Below are 22,769 nucleotides of genomic sequence, written 5' to 3' on the forward strand. Positions count from 1 at the left end.
CAAATGTGTGGAAAACTTTTTAATTGGTTTTCATCCGAGAAAAAAGTAGTACTACAGGTTATAGGATTTTTACCTGTGTCAATTGTTTATGACTGCGCATGCGCGAATCATTCACAATATGTTAAGAATAAGTAGATTTGAAAACCGTTTTTAAAGATTGTGTCAAGCTGACCTAATTGTAATCATACTTGACTCATTGTCTTTAGGTTTTGGTTTCGATCTCACCTCGAGTTTTTTTTTTAACTTACAAGAAGTGAACCGTTTAGAAAAATAAAAACATAATACTCATATGCACATGTCTCAGTTCCTTTTTTTTACTTTATTTTTGTAAGGGATGTAACTTTATGTTTAATACCGGCAATGTCAGATACTTTTTCTAATATTTACATAAACGTGAGAACATTCTCTCGGCGTCAACATGCAGGTTACGCATAACTCATGCACAATTGGCAGTCGGACTGACATATACCTACACACTTTTTTGTTGTATTTGCTTGTCTTTTCAAATAATTACCGAGCTGTATTTTCTCCTTGAGTCCCAACACTGGCGACGAGGAATATCAAGGGACTCGAAAAGTATGACGCAAAGTATGACGCAAAACACTTAACTTTAAAAGCAAATTACTGCTAAGTAATATGTAAGCATAATACGCGTGAAGTACGCTTGTATTCCCTATTTCCGTGGAATTACATTCACCTGTTAGGATAAATGGATATTTTGTTAATGACGGTCATGTTCTTAATAATCTAATTAGCAATCCTTTCAGTTAAACGCAATTAATTTCCATAAACCCAGGATGTCGTCGAGGTAATAATGTATAATTCCTATGGCTATGTTCAACAATAGAAGTTAAATGGTAGAATTATGTCAAAACGAAAATAAATGATTGAATAAGTATTGTTCGAAAGTATTTAAACACGCTAGATCATTCATAGTATCCTAAAAAATAGTTTTACACTCAAGAGCATATAGGCTAACTTTGTAAAGCGTGTGGCTCTCTAGCAGTATAACTCATCATTACCATATGTTATACACCCGAAGAGTCTATCGTTAGCATTGGTTTCCCCGATATTTTTCTAGTCAGAGTAAATTATGGAATACTCTCGAGTACTTACGGGAGGAACCATGTGAAGTTTGCCAACATCCTAAATGAAAGTACGGTCCTGGATATGACCTTAAACTATATCCGATGGTGAGGCCCCACCTTGCGGGCCTTGAGGGGTGTGGAGCCACCCTTTAATTGCCATTGCTCCCAGGTTCACTCTGACCCGGAGTGGTAGTACCTGTTAGGGTCCCAACTATGGGTTAAATAGAATCTGACTTTAAAAAAATATATATATACTCCATTAAAGATCGTTTCTCAAAATAACTAGATTCGGCATTAAATAACCTTAAAAAGGTTGATATGCCGTAAAACAAAAACAACCAAGCAACCTAAATGAAAGTGATTTTCGTTGAACGAACTGGATTCGAAGTTGTCAAGATTGTTAGTTCGTATCGGTTACCACTGACCACCAACAACTCCAAATTCACAATTAAGGCTAATAATAAGTAAACCACGCCTTGAAAGTACTATTACTCTACAAACCCGGATTACAATCCTGCTGTGTCTAATTCCTATGATCCAAATTTCATTAAGCTTTGTAGTTATTGGAAAGACAAATATTTATATACACGCAGATGTTCATATTTATTATGGAGAGATAATTTCCTGTTAATTTCCATCAAGTTCGTATACAATGATACACATTCACTCATTGCGGTTAGAGGCTCTATTCCCGATAGATCATGAGAATTCCCTAGTCAAAGTGACTTTTTTTACTTAAGAGTCACCAATTATCAAGGCCTGAAAGCTACTCGAAGATAAGAGTAAATGAATGCAAGCTGGTAGTGTAGTAATCGTTAGTGGTCTAAATTGGACGGGATTGGATTATTTATGGGGTCGGCTCTACAAGAATTTGTTTACATTGGATTTGAAGGCTACTATGTTGTAATTAACCGGGAATCAAACCAGTGGAACAGTGTTCCAAAGGCGGGTAGCTCTAGGAAAAAGCTTTGGTCATGGAATCTGCGTTTACATCTAGGCACAGATGAAGAGTGGGTGAAATCATATATAGTAGTTGCAGCTAATCGAGTGTTTTTTTTTGTTGTTGTTTTTTTTGTCGGTGTTTAGCAAGGGAGTATCATAGATTGGAATTCAGAATGAAAATAAAAAAGAAATGGTTTTTGATATATGAGAAGAAGACAAAAAATATGGTGGGGAATAAGATTTATATTGAAATAGTGAAAAAAAATGGAGAGAAAAAAGGCACAAAAAAATAAGGAAGGAAACGGCAGTGAGGATAAGAAAACACAGATAAAAATTGGATAAAAATAAAAAATAAAAATATAAACCTAGCAAGTAATATATATGTGTGTGTGTCTGCGCGCGCGTGTGTGTGTGAGTGTGTGTGCGCGCGTGTGTTTCTGTGCCAGCCGCTAATAACGAAAATGTGGTAGACATTCAACGCTACAATGTATCGTTTCAGTCTATAAAAATAAATAATGATTACGAGTTGAAATATCCTTGTGATAAGTGACTACAAATTAACCTCAATTAACCAGTGAGAAAACTGACTAAGAATTACTCGAATTCGCTATTATCCAAATAAACTACTAACCATTTTCACCATCCCCACCACCCCCACCACTATCACTACAGATAATAATAAAAAATTAGATGGAAGTAAGGGAATAGTATTAATAAAAATAAAAAGTACGCCTTAAACAATAATATTAATAGTAATATTTAAAACATTTTTAAAAATCTTAAAAGTTATATTATAATAATAATAATAATAATAATAATAATAATAATAATAATAATAATAATAAATGATGATATCTAATTATTAATTATAATAGTGATGAACACATAATGAATAATATAAAAGTTAGTAGCTACACTACTGACAAAAATTGGTAATAATAATGATACTGACTACTAGTGTGTATTAACAAATACAATTTATAGTCGTAATATAATAAGATAATAATAATACAATAAGTAAAAATGTAGAAAAAAAATAAATAATGAATTAAAAATAAATTATTAATAAAATAAATTAATAAAGAGGTTATAACGATGATAATTAGTGTTGTGGAGACGCCTACTAATTAACATAGGCGGGTGAGTGAGATATATAAAGGTATCAATCACCAATACCGGGAGAGTTCGGAAACGGCCGTTAAATAAGCAAGACGCTTATGTTGCCTCCAGTAAGACATGCAACACGCCACCTGCCGGAATATCTCCAACTGAAGTATATCTAAAGACATGTAAATATGTATATAACTTTTCTTCCTAATATATTATTGTATACCTTTACTTTCGTGTTCTTGTTAATTATTTGTGCAGACACAACAATTAGTTTACTTTAAGATATATTTTTAATTATAAATTATTTTAAACAAATTATATAAAAGATTACATAGTTAATATATATTTAAATTTACCATATATGCACATATTATTTATTATTTAAATTTATAATATATCTGGTAAGTATTAGAGATTAAAAATCGACAAAGGTTAAAGTTAGGAAAATAGAAATTATGGGTAAAACGCTTATTTGGTATATTTTTATATAAAAGAAAAACTCTTATCAATCAAATCCAAGAGTTTTAATTAAAGATAAAGTTTAAGATAATTTTTAATAAAACTTTTTTATTTAAGTCAAGCAATACCTAATGGGATTAAGTTTCTTGCCCATAAAAATCAACACACACATATATGAGCTGAATTTTGTAAGGTATCGATATTAAAAATAAATATAATTAAAAAAGAAGTGTAACAAATAAAAATTTGAAGCAAACTAAATAAAAATATACATGAATATGCAAAGTACCAATAATTAAAACTGACATCATTTAAAATATGGGAAACGGAGAAATATTTGGAGTATGTAAAACAAATATGGAGGGGGGTAACAAGTATAGTTTATGAAATGATATTCTGAACCAGCGATGATAAAGATGGTGCAGGTATAAATATAGTAACTATAATATTTTTTGAAGATTTATATAAATATAGGCATTACTATAGGATATAAGTATAAGTATTACAAGAACCATGTTAGACGAGAACTTTAAGAGGGAGGAGTAAGTAAATGTCTTAGGATGTGTGATTTTATTTAAGATTTTATCTCTATCTTTAAATTTCGTGATGAAGAGTTTTTCATTTAGACAGAGAAAACAGTAGGAATTTAATGATTGGCAAGGTTTGATTTTTTTAATTTCTAAGTTATCAATTGGTCAATTTTTTTCTTAATGGTTGTCTTCAATATGAAGTTAATGATGTCTTATCACTATAATTTGGATTACCAAAGGAACTGTTATGTCTAGTATATCTTTACTTGAGAGTTTTGCTTGTTTTACATATATAAAATTTGTTGAGGGTAGGATCCTCGTGTGCTTTAATGTTAGCTTGATCGATACCAGAGGTTGTTAGACAGTTCTGTTTGACGGGGACATTCAGAATTATTCATACAACTGGAAGTTTTTGTTCTGGTTAAATTCTTTGTTATCATTTAAAATTTTATTATTGTGTTTTTATTATTTTTTCTAAGTCATTGCTGCAACTATAGCTTAATTTAATATAATAATATAAGTGTTTTTATTTAACGTTTTATGAACATGACCAACATCATCTCCCACAACACTAATGCCAATCTCATCGCTGCCATCCGCCGAGTATTCACCGAGCTCCCGCTGGCGCTTGTGGAAAAAAGCATGCTCCCAGTTCCGGACCCTTATCAAGACGGTGTTTGAGGATGAAGGCGTTACATTGAACAGATGTTAGCTCTACTACATAATAAAGTTACCTGGATTGATTTTTTTCAATAAAAGTTTTAGAATAAAGCTGTAGTGTTGTTTTCTTTAGGGTGACAATTTTTATCTTTCAACTCAGTATTGCTGAAGAAATGATCTGGTAATTTTTTAAATATTGGGAACATTTTGTTTTAAAATGTTAACTAATACAAGCTCGCGTTTTTCGGTGAAAGTCGGCATGTTCTTTCTATTCTGCCGCAACCTCTATTATCTGTTCATTTATCTTTGTTTTATAATTTAGCTTTATCCTCGTCCCTTTCGACTTCTTTATTCCAAAGCGTGACAAAACGACTACTATAATAATATATGGTTCACTATGCGTGCATATATAATTTTATATCAACACTAGCATAAAGACATGACGTTGCCCGGGATTTTATGTGGATAAACGAATGTTTCACACTCCCATATGTTTATTATCATCAAAATCGGTGAAATCTATTTTTTTACCAATCAATTTGATTGATTGATTGATTGCTCTAGTTGGGGAAGAGGAGCACTGCGGTTCACCAGTAGGAAGCCAGCAGGAAGCTCCACATACCTCCCCGCAGTGGCTTAGTCCACAATACAGTGTAATCTATATTTCACTGTTAGAAACATAATGCTGATTTTATAAAATTATTGTTTATATAAAATGGTTTGAACTGAATTTTAAAAGTAAAAAGTCAAGTATCATGGTTCAGTAGTGCTCAAAACAGAAACATTCATTTTGAATGCGCCTCTTTCTTATTTTAAAAAAAACTACTGTTGGTTTTATATGTCATGAATATTGCTTGTGGGGTGATAATGGTTTGAATTTAAGTTTATAAAGAAAAAGTCAATTATCATTGGCCAAATGAGCTTTAAACAGAAACATTAATTTCGAACTCACCATTGTCATATCAATTAACCTACTGCTGACTTTATATGTCAGGAATTTCAGCTTGTGTGGTAATAAAACTTGTGATGTTAAGCTGTGTAAGGTGTTAACTTTGATCAAAATCGCCTGTTCTTTCTTTCATCAGATTATTTGGATTATCGATTATCGATCCTTATAGAAGGCATTCGATGTAAAAACCTACTTTCGTGTGGAATTTCATAAAATTCTGCTGAGTCGTTTTCGAGTCAATGGAAAACAAAGTCGCACAGGCACAAACATATGCATACACACACAAAGGAAAAAGTTCCTTTTATATAATAGTAGAGATATCACATCTCCTTCAAAGCGTGACAAAAAGTTCTACCTGCAGTATTACATGGTCCACTAAACTTAAGTACATAATTTTGTTTTAATATAATAAATGAAAGATGGAAAAAATATGCAACTGAAATATTGAAACTAACAAAGGTTACACATAAGTATATTACAACATTTATTAAAACTTCACGTGATTTGCAATGCCTTTTGATGGTATGCCAATAACTAAACAATATTCTTTGGTGTGCAGCTCTAACAGCACTTATGCCGTTAAAACTGCACACCATAGCATGTCGTTCGTGCTTTGGACGAACGTTCGTATTTTTTCCCTCGAATTAATCGATGCTACGGGACTTTTCTGAGTAAACTTTGTCTTTGAAGACAGGAAAAAGTTGGCAATGATCAAATTTCGCTAAAGAAAAGATAACTCAAGCTGTCCATGTTGCCAATTCATCGACCGGGAATGTCATCGCTCAACCAATTATTTACAATGGCTACATAATGAGCTGATGGCACGTCCTAATTAAATTACAGACTTAGTGTACTATCTTGCGTTAGTAATAACAGTTAGTCATGTGGTATATATCTATGTATACAAGGAAACAGTCTGTCTGTGGGTGACTAGATATAACTTTTCTTGATAGAGCTTTTGTAAGAAAATATCCAGTTGCGACTAGGTTTTAAGGTATTGCTAATTGGATAAAATCATTCGGCACTTGACAATGTTTAGTTGTAGTTAACATTGAGATTTTGCTTGCAGTAAGCAGGTGTCGAATAATAGCGGTTAGAAGAGCCGACTGCCAACTCAACAGAAGTTTCGATCTTACCTTGAAGCACCTACTCATTTAATCGCGGTAAAGAACTGTGATGCAGCGAACCACCGCACACACACACACACACACACATATATATATATATATATATATATATATATATATATATATATATATATATATATATATATATATATATATATATATATATATATGCGGTGCAAACTATGTGGGTTGAACAACATTAGTATAGGATGGGAGAGTCCAACAGCACGTAACTAGCAAAATCAAAAATGGGACATACCGAGCAACGGACATATTTGCCAGCACACAGTGGTCTTTAATAAGTGACCATCCCATTAAAAACCCGTTATGTGCAGCGAACTTCAGCACAAACTCATTTTCAATTCAGAGTCGTGCTCACTCAACATTCCATTTAAGGATCTTGGAGACTGTTCACGTTCGATTGAGGGGGGGGGGCTTCTCTCTGTAAACTGAGGGAATGTCTCTTAGGTTTGAGCGTGATTAATCTCTAGAATCTTCGAAAAATATCATAACTTTGCTTTATTTTAACCGCTTCCTCTTTTTTCGCCCATGATCAGAACGCAACGTAACTTTATTTTAATAATGTACATATTTTCGATTTTTCCTTTTTAAATCCCTCGATACACCTTTGAGAAATCGAGGGCGAAACCGGTCAGCTGACTCCCTCTTTATTTTTCTTTCCTCTCCTTTACCCTTTTTTTATTGAACATTTATGGTCGATTTTGGAGATTCATCACAGAAATCGATTTCCACCGCCATCTTCTCTAAAAGTAGTAGAGTATATATTGCATAAGTTTTGGTTTCGGTTTCGATTCTAGCTTTGCTCTCAAGTTACATGGATATATATTTTTTATTTTTTAAATCGCAACTTTATAATATATTAAAATCGATAGAACAACATAATAATATAAACGAAATCGGCAAGAATTCAAATATTATATTTACTTTACGACCGGACTACGCCGGGCGTCCATGCTAGCTTAGATAAATACTTTTGAAGTTTTAACAAAAGAGCTATAATAATACCAGAGCGTCTCCATTTACACTAAAGATCTACGAAATGCCAACATCAATATATTACATATGAATGAGTTCCCTGTGGAATTTCCACAGGACCCACTAGTGTTTAATGAATACTTAAAAGTAATTATTTACAAGTCTCAATGTAGCGGTTAAATTAAGCGAAGAAAATTGCACTCATTAAATAACTTTTGTTGCGTATGTAGATCAGGTACTGTGCTAGAATAATGGCATTATTATTTATTGCAAAGGTCTACTTCTACATGACGTAAAAACCTGAATATTGTGAAAAGCGTAATTTAAAAAAAAAGCACGGTCTATATTATGTACGGCTCCTTCAGAAAACGGACACAAAATAAATTCGGAGCTGATGCGGCAAAAAAGTATTTAAAGATTTTTTCGTTTTGTGGCGATATAACGAAAAAGTTTTAAGTGGTAATTCTAATGGGTTAAAATCAAGTTACATCTGTGCTTTGGTTTGTCCACGTTCTAGGAAGAAAAGATTTTCAAAGTTTCTTTTTGCGATATGACAGAAATGTTTGTTTTTTTTGTTTTTTTTTTTTCGAATCCACTGTCCGTTCGTTCTACGAAAGTAAAATCACAATCCTCAGTGTTTGTTGCGATATGACGGAAAAGTTGTAAAAAGATAACTGGCGGAAATGAAGTTACTTTTCTGTTTGTTTTGTTTTCGTTTGACGGAAAGAAAGAAGCATAATGTCTAAAACATATTTAAAGATAATATGTGAAAATGAACTTACGTGTGTGTATTGGTTTGTCGTCGATATGAGAAAATTAAATAAGAACCGATGTAACGTTGCAGCGTCGCAGGAACAAGCAAATATAACATAAATAAAATAAATCCGGGTTGGTATTTTTTACTATTTTAACATAAGTCGTTTATTATCGTTTTCCTTTCTCACCATCTCAACACCACCTTGAAAGTCTCTCGCTGCCACATGTTCATCTAATCTGGCAGGTTTCCTTTTCTTCTGACCGCACGCACGCTACAGCATGCCTATTTTCGCCTCCACTTTACACGTCCATCTCCTTCGACGCATACTTTGTTTCTCCCCGACTATGTGGTGTCTTTTTTTTTCGCTCCATGGCATTTGAAGTTAAATTATCTCACGAGAAGAAGAAACGTGTGGCATTCAATTGCTCTCTTAATCGTGTTGAGCATTTCCTATCTTGATAAGTTTGTTTTGTGAAAAATATATTCTTCATTAGTTTCATTTAATAATATATACATAGTAGGTTATGAAAGTATATGGTAATTAAGGAACGCAGAATATTCCGCGTTTCATTCTCGTGATAATTCGTCAGGCTGACGAATGCTCGCGGAATATTCTGTGTATTAAAATTATATATTTGTATATTAATTTATGGGATTAAATGAAATGTGTGTGTGTGCGTGTGTGTGTGTGTGCGTGTGTGTGTGTGTGTGTGTGCGTGTGTGTGTGTGTGTGTGAAATATAATTATTTTCAAAGTTCCAAATATCAAATTTTCTCAGTTGATCACTTATTGCTTTTCAAAATGTAGCCATTACAATATTAGTTCGTATTTCGACTAACAAGCCTTAAAATTATGTTATTGCTACATCAAATACTTATCAGATGTTTACCTTAAAAAATCAGAAGAACAAACCATTTTAGACAACTTACATGGTTCATGCAACCAACACGTTCTGCCATTCCTTCTTGTTTATGATCGTACTGTATTTATTTTAACCTTTACCAATTATTCTCGTATTTTTTATGAATTATTATTTTATATTATTATTTTTAATTATTTAAAGCTGTTTTTATTCGTTTGTTTTTTATTTATTTTACCATTATTCGAATCTTATTTTTAAGTTATATTAATTGCTATACTTATAATTTCTTTTCTAGTTAGGGTATTCTTATTAAGTGATTTAACTTAAATTCCAAACTTCATGTTGATTTTCTTTTTTTTTCTTTCTTTTGTTTACATTCTTCGAAGGCTTCATTTAATTCGTTGAATTTAAATTGATTCCACAGATTTATTAGCATAACTGAGAAAACTTGGTATTTGGAACGTGCAAAATTATTAAATTACACTATATGCTCTAGGCCCCAACAAAAAGGCATTCATTGAGCTCGGATATTTTAAGAATTTTCAAAATTTATAGAAAACAATTTTTTTCATCATAATAAACTTTGTTTATAAAAAATATTTTTAATTCATTACGATTGGTATATACAAACTAAGTACGTTTCAAGTAAATGATTAGCCTATATATATATATATATATATATATATATATATATATATATATATATATATATATAAAGCTGAATGTGTGTGTGTGTATGTGTGTGTGTGTGTGTGATCACGAATAGGCTCCTATATGGTTGACTATTTTGAAAAAATGATTACATATAATGATAGAAGATGTATCGAGACACAGGAATGGGTATGTTTGATCTGGCGGAACGATGGTTCATTAAAATTGTAGGGTCTGCGTTCGTGCCTAGTCCATAAAGTATGGAAATAAAAAATTTAAAAATTAAAAAAACGTTTACAAGTGTTTTTGATATAGATGTACATAAGAATACTTTGATGAGTATGTTTTAACTTAAATAGGGATGGTATAATAAAATTGTGGGGTCTGCGTTCGCGCCTGGCTTCCATAGAATGGAAATAGGCAAACACTTTAATAAAGACTTTTCATATCTATCTGCGTAAGTATACTTCGATAATTATGTTTCAGTTTGAAGAAATATGGTATAATAAAATTATGGGGTGTTCATTTGCGCCTGACCTCAATAGAATAGAAATATGTCACAAAGTTTAACAAGGTTTTTTTAATATAGTTCCACAGAATATTGTGATAAGTGTTTCAATGTGAACAGGTATGGTATAATAAATTATGGGGTTTATCTATTTTTTTTTTTTTTTTTTTTTTTACTTTCATCATATTTTGCTTTGGTTTTGATACCCCCAAATTCGAAGCTATCTCTTTACAACCATTCCTTTTCATAACCTTTCATACTTTCATGAATCAGAGTCCATTTTCTTTAGGGTGTTTTTGAACCCAGTCAACGACGGGTACTTTTGCTAGTACATTAATTAGGATCGTTTAAGATATCCATATCAAGCTCTGTTCAGCCAATACTCATCTCAGAGAGCTTGATATGGATATCTAATTATCGGGCTTGAAACCGACAGTACCAATGACTTGTCTCATCTAACAACTTTCTGTACACAAAATACAAAATATAAATACGCTCTTAATTTCGGATTGTCCTTTTAATTGAGCACTCTACTGGATTTCTTTTTCCAAAAAAAAAAAACATAATCATATATATATATATATATATATATATATAATTATAAAACTTAAACGACCTTGTAACGAGTGATGTAACCCACTTTCCGGTTTACAACGTCCGGTTGCGCATGCGCGCATAAACATTAGCCCATAACAACGTAAACAAATAAACACAACTATTCTTTATTACAATTATACTGTTGCTATTTTCTTATAACTAAACAACTTTATTTGTGTTAATAGTGTAAATAAAAAAGGTTCTTTATGTAAAAAATGGAGAAGAAAAAAATTGCGTTAAAATAACTTAAACGTAATACAGAAATGAACGATGTAAAAAAAGCAGACAGTATTAACAATTGTTTATGTGGATAATTAAAAAAAGAACAATGGAACGCTGAAAACGTATAAGTATGGCCAACCACTTATAATTCAGTAACTTTAATTTTTTTTTCAAAAATAATCAATTATAATAAACAGAACGACTCATAGGAATCTATCCATATTCTTTTTTCATTTTAATATACTTTCATAGAAATGTTTCTGTTATGTCAAAAAAAACTATTTTCTTTACGTCACAAGTGTCACGCTCATACATGAATTCCATAGCTAATATAACATAGTTACCCAACGGGTCACGAGTAGTCTAGTATATATATATATATATATATATATATAGAGAGAGAGAGAGAGAGAGAGAGAGAGAGAGAGAGAGAGAGAGAGAGAGAGAGAAAGAGAGAGAGAGAGATCAATACCAAGGGGGTTTTATTCAAAAAATGTTGTTTATAAAACATGGCAATTTTAAATTAAATAGACTATAAGTGCTGCCTGCAACACATGATTTGTATGTGTGGGCTATGACAACAGCATATTCTTTTCCTTGTTTTGATTCTCAGGTATATATCCATTGATATCTTATATGTTTTTATGTAGAGTGATGTGGTTCTCGGTTTATTAATTGTGTTTAACTGTGTCGGATATATACTCGAGAGTCAAAACAATGAAAAGAATATACTGTTCTCATAGCCCTGGTCATCACATAAACATTGGAATAACTAAACATGCGAACTTTGTTCTCCAAATCTCACTCAATTCCTTTTTATCCAACAGGGAATATTCCAATGACAATGATTTTAATGTGTATCCAGTGTCCACGAGATAAAGGAAGCAATTACTGATATTTTAAAGGCAGTTTTTTTTCTGTATATTTTTTTTTTATATATTTTATATATATATATATATTAACGTTAATTGCTATATTCTACCACGTATTTGATGCGTTCAGGTTTTCTATCTATTTTGTAGATTTGAAAGCCCATGCCTTCTAGGTTTGCATCTATAGCATTACAAAGTGATATGGATTATTTTATCTTTACTTCTATCCGCAAATTATTTTCGGGCTTTTTTATGGGTTTTTTTTATGGTTTTATATATTAAACTCACTATGTCTGTTTGTCTGTCTGCTAAATTTTTGCAAACTGCATCTCCACTGAGATGCGAGAGCGCAGTGCGGCGCGCGGTTGGTTATATAACTAAATTTTTGTGGACCGTTTTAATGGGTCTTCAACCGGTAAAAATAGCTGCTAAGGAGTCATTATTGAAAGAAATATGAACTTGACAGGCGTTAAGTCGAATTTAAGTTCCCTTGTAGAATGCGTATATATATATATATATATATATATATATATATATATATATATATATATATATATATATATATATATATATATATATTAACGTTAGTTCATTGTTTACTTTTTTTCTATCCGATTGACGATTGCACAAATGCTAACGTTTAACTGGATGTTTTGGTTTCAGTTTCGATTCTAGCTACTGGCATTCAAGTCATATTTTTACTACGTATGAAATCACTGCTGTATATTAGGTACAATGTAATAATCAATAGAATATATATTGAACTATATTGAATAATAATAATATATAAGAAAGCTGCATAAATTAAAATATAATATTTAAGCGTATTATACGACCAGCTAAAACTGCTATCTTTTTAATACATTTGAATTTACACTAGTTAGAAATCGATGCAGCGTGCGCACTTTGCTGTACAGAGTTTTACGTTTCTGTTAAAGGGAGATAATTATATAAGTGTATCTTACTTTCAACACAGTCAAATAAATTTCCCACGTGTATTGTTTCGGTGTATCGCTTGGCAACGACGAAGTGTTTGACGTTCAAAGTTTGATCCATTTGCGATCTCCTTAAAAAGCTCAGTTTAGCTTAGAAGAGATTATTACTATTATTATTTCAAGTCAAATTACCGTCTCTTATAAACGAGAACTCACTGGGGGAAGCTCCTGCGAGAACGCCAAATGATTTAATTTACAATTGGAATGTAATGGAACGTAGATTAGTTAAATATGAAAATACAGATTATTTTTAAAGCCATCGGTTTTTATTATCGAGATATCTATGGTAACAGCAGGTCAACAATAATAATGGGTCCTGGATATGACCTTAAACTATATCCAGTGGTGAGGCCCCAGCTTGCGGGCTTTGGGGAGTGTGGAACCACCCTTTAATTGCCATTGCTCCTAGGTCCACTCTGACCCGGAGTGGTAGTACCTGTTAGGGTCCCAACTATGAGTTAAATAGAAACCGACTTGAAAACAACAAATATATTCTATTAAAAAATGTTTCTTAAATCTTTGGATTCGGCATTAAATAACCCGAAATGGGTTGATATGCCGTAAAACAACCAACCAACAATAATAATAATGATAGTAATAACCATAATACTAATAATAACCCCTATAATAGTCATGTTAAAATGATAAGGATGATATCAATAATCATAATAGCAATAATAATGTTAATAACGTTCATACTGGTAATAACAACAACAACAAAAACAACAACAATAATAATAATAATAACAATAACAACAACAATAATAATAATAATAATAATAATAATAATAACAATAACAACAACAATAACAACAACAATAATAACAATAATAATAATAATAAAAATAACAACAACAATAATAATAATAATAACAACAACAACAACAACAATAATAATAACAACAACAATAATAATAACAACAGCAACAATAATAATAACAATAATAATAATAATAATAATAATAATAATATGATTACTTAAAATAATAATAACCATAATCATGACCATAATAATTATAACGATGATAATAACCATAATAAGTATGTACATGGCAATGTGCAAGATACTCAACAAAATAATTTAATTAAAATAACACAATGGAAGCATGAAGAATAGAACTGACAGGCGGATCACATCACCTGAAATAAGAATACCAAAGGGCACTTTCAAGGAAGACTCCTTATAACCACTCCTCTTAATTATAGCTATAAATGCTACTAACCAACATACTAAGGAAGTGTAAAGCAGGATACAAATTCACTAACACAGAAGAAAATTAAAACCACCTCATGCATATGGACAAAATGAAGCTATTAGCAAAAAACTGGATAATCAGATAAAAACAGCGAGGACTCTAAGGCAGGATATTCAAATATGATTCGTAATATAAACTTGCATATTATTAGAGATAAAGAGGAGAAATATCGAGACAGCAGAGACCATAGAACTATTTAATAAGGCGAGTGCAGTTGGCTGACATAATTTATGTAGATATCTGCGGATGGAGAAAAAATGAAAGAGAATATTGCATAAGCATACTCGAGGAAAACAAGGGAACTCTTAGAAACATAGTTATTTAGTAGCGATCTTATTAAAATAATTTTTTTTAAAAGCCGGGCAGATTCTCTAGTGAGATATTCTGAACGATTCATAGGCTGGAAAAAAGGGAATCATGCACAATGCTCTGAACTCAAAGGATGATAGTGACAGGCTACATTGGAAGAAATTTGAAAAGTACTGGTAAATCTGGAAAGCTGTGAATGACATCAGAACAAATTAGAAAAATACATAACCACGAAAATTGTACTGTTATGATGATTTAACTTATGCATTCATACGTAACCACGAAAATAGAAAGTATTGCAGCACGAAACAAAACGGGCATTAAAACTGAAAATGAAAAGATGAGAAAAGAAAAATGGAAAGAAAAGATTGACCAGAAGAGAGACTCGTGTAGATATGACTATGAAAAGATAACCTGAAAAGAGAAACGGAATCGCTACTGGTAGTAACACAAAACACGCAATCATACAGCCTGTATAAAAGCTTGGATAGAAAAAAAACTACTAAGTAATGCCTCTTATTTTATATTCCGCCCAAATGGATCAGAGAGGAGTGCAAATTGTACTGTTATGATGATTTAACTTATGCATTCATGACTTGAAAGCTTAATTTCTATTGCAAATATTGGCAGTTTGAGAGTCTAAGAAAGCACCCCCTGTCATAGATGTGCGTCAGAAGCAGTGATGAGTCATTGTATTCCTGGAAAAAAACTGTATTTATAATGGTTTTGACTATGTAGAAAAATAAATTCTGGGACACAAAACGTCGCTCGTTTTAATGGCATCACTCTTATCTTCGTAGCTATTTAATTTTGAGGGTTAAAAAATTGGAATGTTTAATTTTGAAACAAGTCCAGTATGATAAAGTGCGTTCCGGACGCCAATGCATAGCCATAGTTCATCGCGGGAAAAAGTGCAATGAGAATGGTTGTTACTAAGTAGATTAATAAATTCTGTAGCACAAAAGGTCGTTCGTTTTAATGGCACCACTCCTGTCTTCGTAGCTCTTCAATTTTTTTATTTAAAAAGTACAAGACTTTCCATTTGGAACGACTCTTGTAAAAAAAAATAAAGTAAATGTAGAGTCTGTAAACAAAGAGACGAACTGCTAAACCAAATAATAAGTGCATGCAACAAATGAGCCCGCAAAGAGTACAAAAACAGATACATGACTGCGTGGAATACTGCTTGTTAGATCGAAGAAATCCGGAGACACACACGCAATATATATATATATATATATATATATATATATATATATATATATATATATATATATATATATATATATATATTCCAGGTAGACAGATATCCAAAAATTAGGAATAATTGAATTTCAACAAGAGTCGTTGATAGTGCTCAATCAAAGAGAGCAAATTATATATGTGTTATTCTTTATGTAAAGACAGTCATATTGTGCTACGATGCGCATATCATATTTGATTTCATCAGACAAGAAAAATTAAAATGCAAAAATTAAAAACGTTCCAGTCTATCCTGAAAATTTTAAAAGGTCTGGAACCTTTTTAATTATTGTGTTTTAATTTTTCTTGTCTGATGAAATCAAATATGATTGAAACTGCACATCGTAGCAAAGTATGACTGTATTTACATAAAGAATATATATATATATATATATATATATATATATATATATATATATATATGTGCAGTTTCAATGATGTAAACTGCACATCGTAGCAAAGTATGACTGTATTTACATAAAGAATATATATATATATATATATATATATATATATATATATATATATACGCATTTGGAAATAAATAGCAAAATGAAGTCACTTACAGCTGGCTGCCACACAATGTTGAGTCTGTTGAATCCTTGTCACGCAGAAGAACAGGCGACTCAAAGTCCGCAGCAAACAGTGTAATATAAAAAAGATACCAATAAATATTTCATGAGTAATATATTTTTATAATACTAAAAAATAAATTCCAAACAATAGCATTTTATCTATTATTTTATTATTTTATTTTTATGCGGACTTCGAGTCATCTATTTCTCTGTTTCATTTTAAATACCTTTGACTAGATTATACTTTTTTGGTAAATATCACATATATAGATTAGTAGCTGAAAATAACTTTAACGGATCAGTGTTCGGATATCGTCATTTGGTCCGTTAATTCGAAAAACGTTTTCTCGTGGAATTAATGGCTCCATTTGAGGAAAATTTTTACTGGGCATCAGTTGGGAAGATATGAAGATCTGCGAGAAGAAGAATAATATATCAAAAATGGCTGGAAATCTCCAATCGAAGTCGGATACCGAGGTTTTATTGCGAACTCAACCTCCACGTTCTTTAATAATCTTGCTCTTTCTACGTCAGGCAAAAAATACATAAAGAAAATACTAGACAATGCTCTATCTGCATCAGCGTGGATATGGCCAACATACAGAGCGACAACAATACAATAGAGTCTGGTGGTATCATGAGATACTGCTGGGGCGTTCTAGGCTAGTGGTAATAATGCTCCGGCCCGGAAACCATGTCTGAACCCGGATTCATCATCTGAAGAGGCTTTGTTGAAAGCAATACTGCTGTAAAACACGTTATTGTATATTTTTTGTAAATATATACTTTTATTTTAATTTTCTTTTCTCATTGGGAATCTTAATTTTTAGTCAACTTCTGTTGACTGTATTAACCAAATATGAACTGAACCAGTGGGTAAACTACCGATATCTAATTAAAAAAAATGGCGTTCAAGTGTTCGCAATCGTTTTCCGCTTTGTTCCTTATCTCATTGTGTGGAATGTTTCTGTCATTGTAGTTGTAATAAAAAAAAAGTATTTTTGTTTTAGATGTTATTTAAAGACGTAAATAAGTATGCAGTCATCTACAGGGACCTGGAAGTGATCGTTTTCTTTATTAAATTCTTCCAAATTAATAAAAAAAAATTTAAATATGAAATATACACAACAGTATATATATATATATATATATATATATATATATATATATATATATATATATATATATATATATATAAAGACTAGATGTAATCCACGGGTGTTTGCACAGAAACAAATATTTAATTTCACGCACTAGAGCAGATTAGGAGAAGGAAAAAATGCAAGGGAGGTAATCCTAGATAAAAAATGATACCACGAGAGTGACCTCCCCTGCATCGGGTAATATAATATGAATTCAAACACCAAGCAAAAAAAACAATATTAAAATAAACACGCATAAATATAGGAATAAAATTATATAAAATTATATGATAATTGGAAAAAAAAACAAATGGGAAAAACAGGGAAAATTAAAACAAAAAACATAATTAATAAATAAAAAAAGAAAATACGAAAGCACGGGTTAAAACGGAAAACTATCTTTACATAACACAAAAAGATGGAGGAAGTGAGGAAGCGTGGCTGTGGAAATCTTTTTACCCGAATACGATGCCCAGCATGTTAAAAATATACCATTTGTTGTAAAAATCTAATGGATAAACATCTGAAGAAGTTGGTGGGATAGAATATTTTTACGGAAACATAAATCGTAAAATTGCCAACTCAATAATGAAACGGGTGTAATGGAAAAATCCAGGAAATGAACGAAGGTTATAAAAAAGAAAACGTGAGTCTTTGAATTTTCAACAAAATTTTGCACTATATATATATATATATATATATATATATATATATATATATATATATATATATATATCAGACTCTTCTTCTGTTTAGTGATACTTTTTTATTTTTCAATTTTTCGTATTATCTTTTTTTGTATACAAGAAACCAAGTTTGCCCAGTTGGGCAAGCTTGAGACCTTGTACCGGAAAAATATCCAGTAAATAAAACCTTGTTTAGTAAATCGTTATTTTTTTTATTTATTTATTTATTTATTGCATTTCCATACACCAAACATGGATATAAATGTCACTAAAACATCCGCTGAGTCATAAGCTTCATTTCGGTATCTAACTTGCCTGAGTGGATTGCCTGTATGCTGAGACAAACCGCATCACGGACACACACACACACAGTAAATCGAATTAACTAAGAGAGATAATAAGTTCCTCTGAAGACCGGAAAAGTATCCAGTGAATAAAATGTTGTTTAGTAAATCGTTATTTTTTTCGCATTTTTTTTTTTTTTTTTTGCATTTTAATACAAAAAACATGGACATAAATATCGCTAAAACATTCGCTGGGTCATAAGTTTCATTTCGATATCTATCTTGCCTAAGTGGATTGCCTGTAGGCTGAGACAAACCGTGTCACACACACACATACACATAGAGTACGAAAATTTATAATAGGATGCATCAAACGTATGGATGTCCAACCATTTTTTCCTCTCGAAGTGTCTGCGGTTTTAACTTTTCGTGAAATCGTCTTCATATTGCCAGTGAATGTCAGTTATTTTCAGTAAAGAATTATGGAAAGATTTATTAAATATTAAATGGAGTGCGAGTGAGGGCGTAGATGTGGTAGGAGAAGTGAGGAGAGCATGCATGTTCTAGTGTCTATCGTAGTAACGGGTGGCTGTGGAGGAGGAGTTATGTGAAGCATTTGAGTGTATTGGTACTATTCTGAAATGCGATCTCATTTAGGCTAGGTTTTTGCGTTTTTATATAATTAGTTTCAAGGATTTTAAGGGGTTTTTTTTTTACATTTGTTTCGTGGTTTAGTATTTTCGTGTTGTTAACTAGAAATACTCTGAAACTTGAGAGGGGCCAGTGATGTTTTTTATGTAAATGTTGAAAGATGGCACTCGATTCAACATTATGACAGATGAGGCGGCGTGATAATATTGTGGTCGTATGTCCGACGTAAATATTGATACATTTTCCCAAGAGGCATTTGAACTAATACATAACTTTGGTCCGTTCTAGTAATTTAAGCGGAGGGGGAGGGATTTTTTTTTAAATAAATAAGTTTTGGGTTTAAATTTTTTATAGCAAACGATGAATCTAATGTTATTGTCTTCTACAAGGAAGATGTATCTATGGGTGCTGCATTTTATAGCGATTTCTTCTAACTTAAAGCCCATATGCATTTTATTGCAATAGAATAGGTTGATTGTAATGGAGTCATCATGTTGGGAGAGTGTTACTGTTATATATATATATATATATATATATATATATATATATATATATATATATATATATATATATATATAACTGATGTATTTCATCCAGAAAATGTCGCGTGTATTGAGTACTTTGTGTTCAAATCTTGATTGAGTTGTATCAAAGATTTTGTATATATTTATATATATATATAGATATATATATATAATCTCTTGTGTGTGAAATTATCAATTAAGTTTTCATAAAAAGAAACATAATACAATTATGTTTATATGTACGATCCTTTCGGAAACGATATTCTTTTATTCATTTGATATTTGCAAACCATCGAGAATTAAGTAAAATATTTCTGGATATCGTCTCCTCATACATATAAACAGAAGGGGAGGGGGAGAAGACTCCAAATTTTAACTAGCTTATTTAAGTAAATATAGTTTGTGTTTCCATGTTCTTGTTGTTGGGGGTTTATTTTAACCGTAAGGAGGCTCCTCGTAGCACAAACCTGTGATAAGGATATATTTTAATATCTAAAAATAACCGTTGATATATGCAACCATTTTTGAAAAAATTAGGTAATTTAATTTATTGAGCTTATCATAACTGCAATACTCAGAGCACAGCACCTTTAAATATATTTTTATGAGACTTTGCTCATTTAGACCCTGTCTATTACACACTATATATATATATATATATATATATATATATATATATATATATATATATATATATAATGTCAGGTCATGTCATATGCTACTGGTACTATGTATCCCAGTACGCCCTGCCTCATGGTGCGGTTACCGGCGACTAAACTGGTTCCCCCACCAAACTTGTTTGGTGAGGAGGGTGCCTAGTCTCCCTCAAGGATTAAAAACAAGAGCTTCCAAAGGGCGAATGAACCCTTTTTCAGGATCAACGACTAACTAGCACCGTGTGTGTTTGTGTGTATGTATGTGTGTAATGGTTATATCTCTTAGGATTAGTGAATCTCTCGACAAAGGCTTCCTTTCTAGGGCAATCGCTCATGGCATATCAAAGGTCTTCGATAAGCTATGGCATAAAGGCCTACTTCACAGCATTTCCAGCTATGGTATAACTGGAAATGTTTTCTCAATTATTAAATCATTTCTCTCTGATAGGCTCATAAGAGTAGTGGTTGATGGGCAGTAATCAGAGGCCCAGAGTATTAATGCAGGAGTCTCTCAGGGGTCCATCCTGGCCTAACTCTCTTCCTGATCTACATCAATGATCTCCCAAAACACATACTTAAATCATTCGTTGACATCTATGCTGATGACACGACCATCTATGGCAATAAATCAAAGGACGTAAATAACAAAGTTCTCTCTGATTCTCTCTCCTCTGATCTTGAGCGCGTGGTACAGTGGGGGAAAAGGTGGCTGGTTACTTTTAATGCATCGTAAAACCAAGCTCCTATCCATCATCAACGCTCTGATCCCCATCTGGCATCAATTGAAATGGATGGCTCTCCTCTTGGGGAGGCTCCATGTTTTAACAAGCTTCTGGGATTGACCTTTACTCCTGATCTGAAATGGAACACAGGCATCAGGTCTGTTGCCAAGGTCGCTGGGAAAATGGTGGGATCCTTCTACCGCTCCAGAAGATATTTCACTGCTGATGCAATTCTGTATCTATATAAAAGCCAAGTACGTCTAGGGGATGGAGTACTGCCACATCTGGGCAGGAGCTGCTAAAAAAGCCTATCCTGCCTTGACAGAGTACAAAATAGGCTTCGTGGCTTAGTGGGGGATGCTCTTTTCTCTTCCCTGCCACCTCTCTCCCACAGAAGAGACGTTGTGAGCCTGTCTTTGTTTTATCGTTGATTCCATGGCAAGTGCTCGTCTGAGCTCCAATCTCTGGTCCCCCTCGCCAAGCTTTCACGATTAATACCCGTCTGGCTGAAACCACTGTCAATAATGTCCCCACTCTTTATCTGTGCCAAAATCAAAACGTAGATTCTATGAACAAAGCTTCTTTCTTAGAAGTGCACGCCTGTGGAACTCTCTTCCGTTTGCCTGTTTTCCACCTGACTACAACTTGGCTGTCTTCAAGTCCAACATAAACAAATTCTTGATGAACCGCCCCCTTAAGTAAGACACTTTATCAAATCTCCAATACTAATGATTACTACAATATAATCCCATTGATTACTGTACACGCAATAACCCTTTTTTTTTTTTTTATTACATTTTCACCCCAAACAAGGCACATTGCCACTTTAATGTAGGGGGCTACTATCAGGGGAAACATCTACTGGGGTACTATGTAGGGATTAGGGCAGCGAGATGTTGGTTCACGTTGCACTTGAACTTATGCATGTCAGTACAGTTGGGGAAGCAGTGACCTGGAATGGAATTCCAAAGTCTAGCAGTTCTGGGGAAGAAACTACTGGAGTAGAAAGATCTTTTACATCTAGGGATCTCTACAGTGTGGGGGTGGGATTTTGTAGCTTGTCGGGTCTATCGAGGGTGTTCACGTCGTGGGGGCACAAGTGCTTGCAGTTCTTCAGAGCATTCACCATTATAATACTTGTAGAACAGGCAGAGGGATGCAACGTTTAGACGATGGGACAGAGGCTGAAGTTTTGATGCCAGTTTAAGGCCTATCAGATTTGCGACTCTCTTTTGAACCCTGTCAAGGAGTGAGAGACTAGTAGCCGATGCACCGGCCCAAATGTGACAGCAATACTCCATACATGGGCGAATAGTGGCCTTATAGAGGTACAGGATACTTTCGGGTGTTAGAAGTTTTCTAGCACGGTAGAGAGAGCCCACCTTCCTCGCAGCGGC

Source organism: Euprymna scolopes, chromosome 33 (genome assembly GCF_053919585.1).
Source record: "Euprymna scolopes isolate OS-2025 chromosome 33, ASM5391958v1, whole genome shotgun sequence".
NCBI lineage: Eukaryota > Metazoa > Mollusca > Cephalopoda > Sepiida > Sepiolidae > Euprymna > Euprymna scolopes.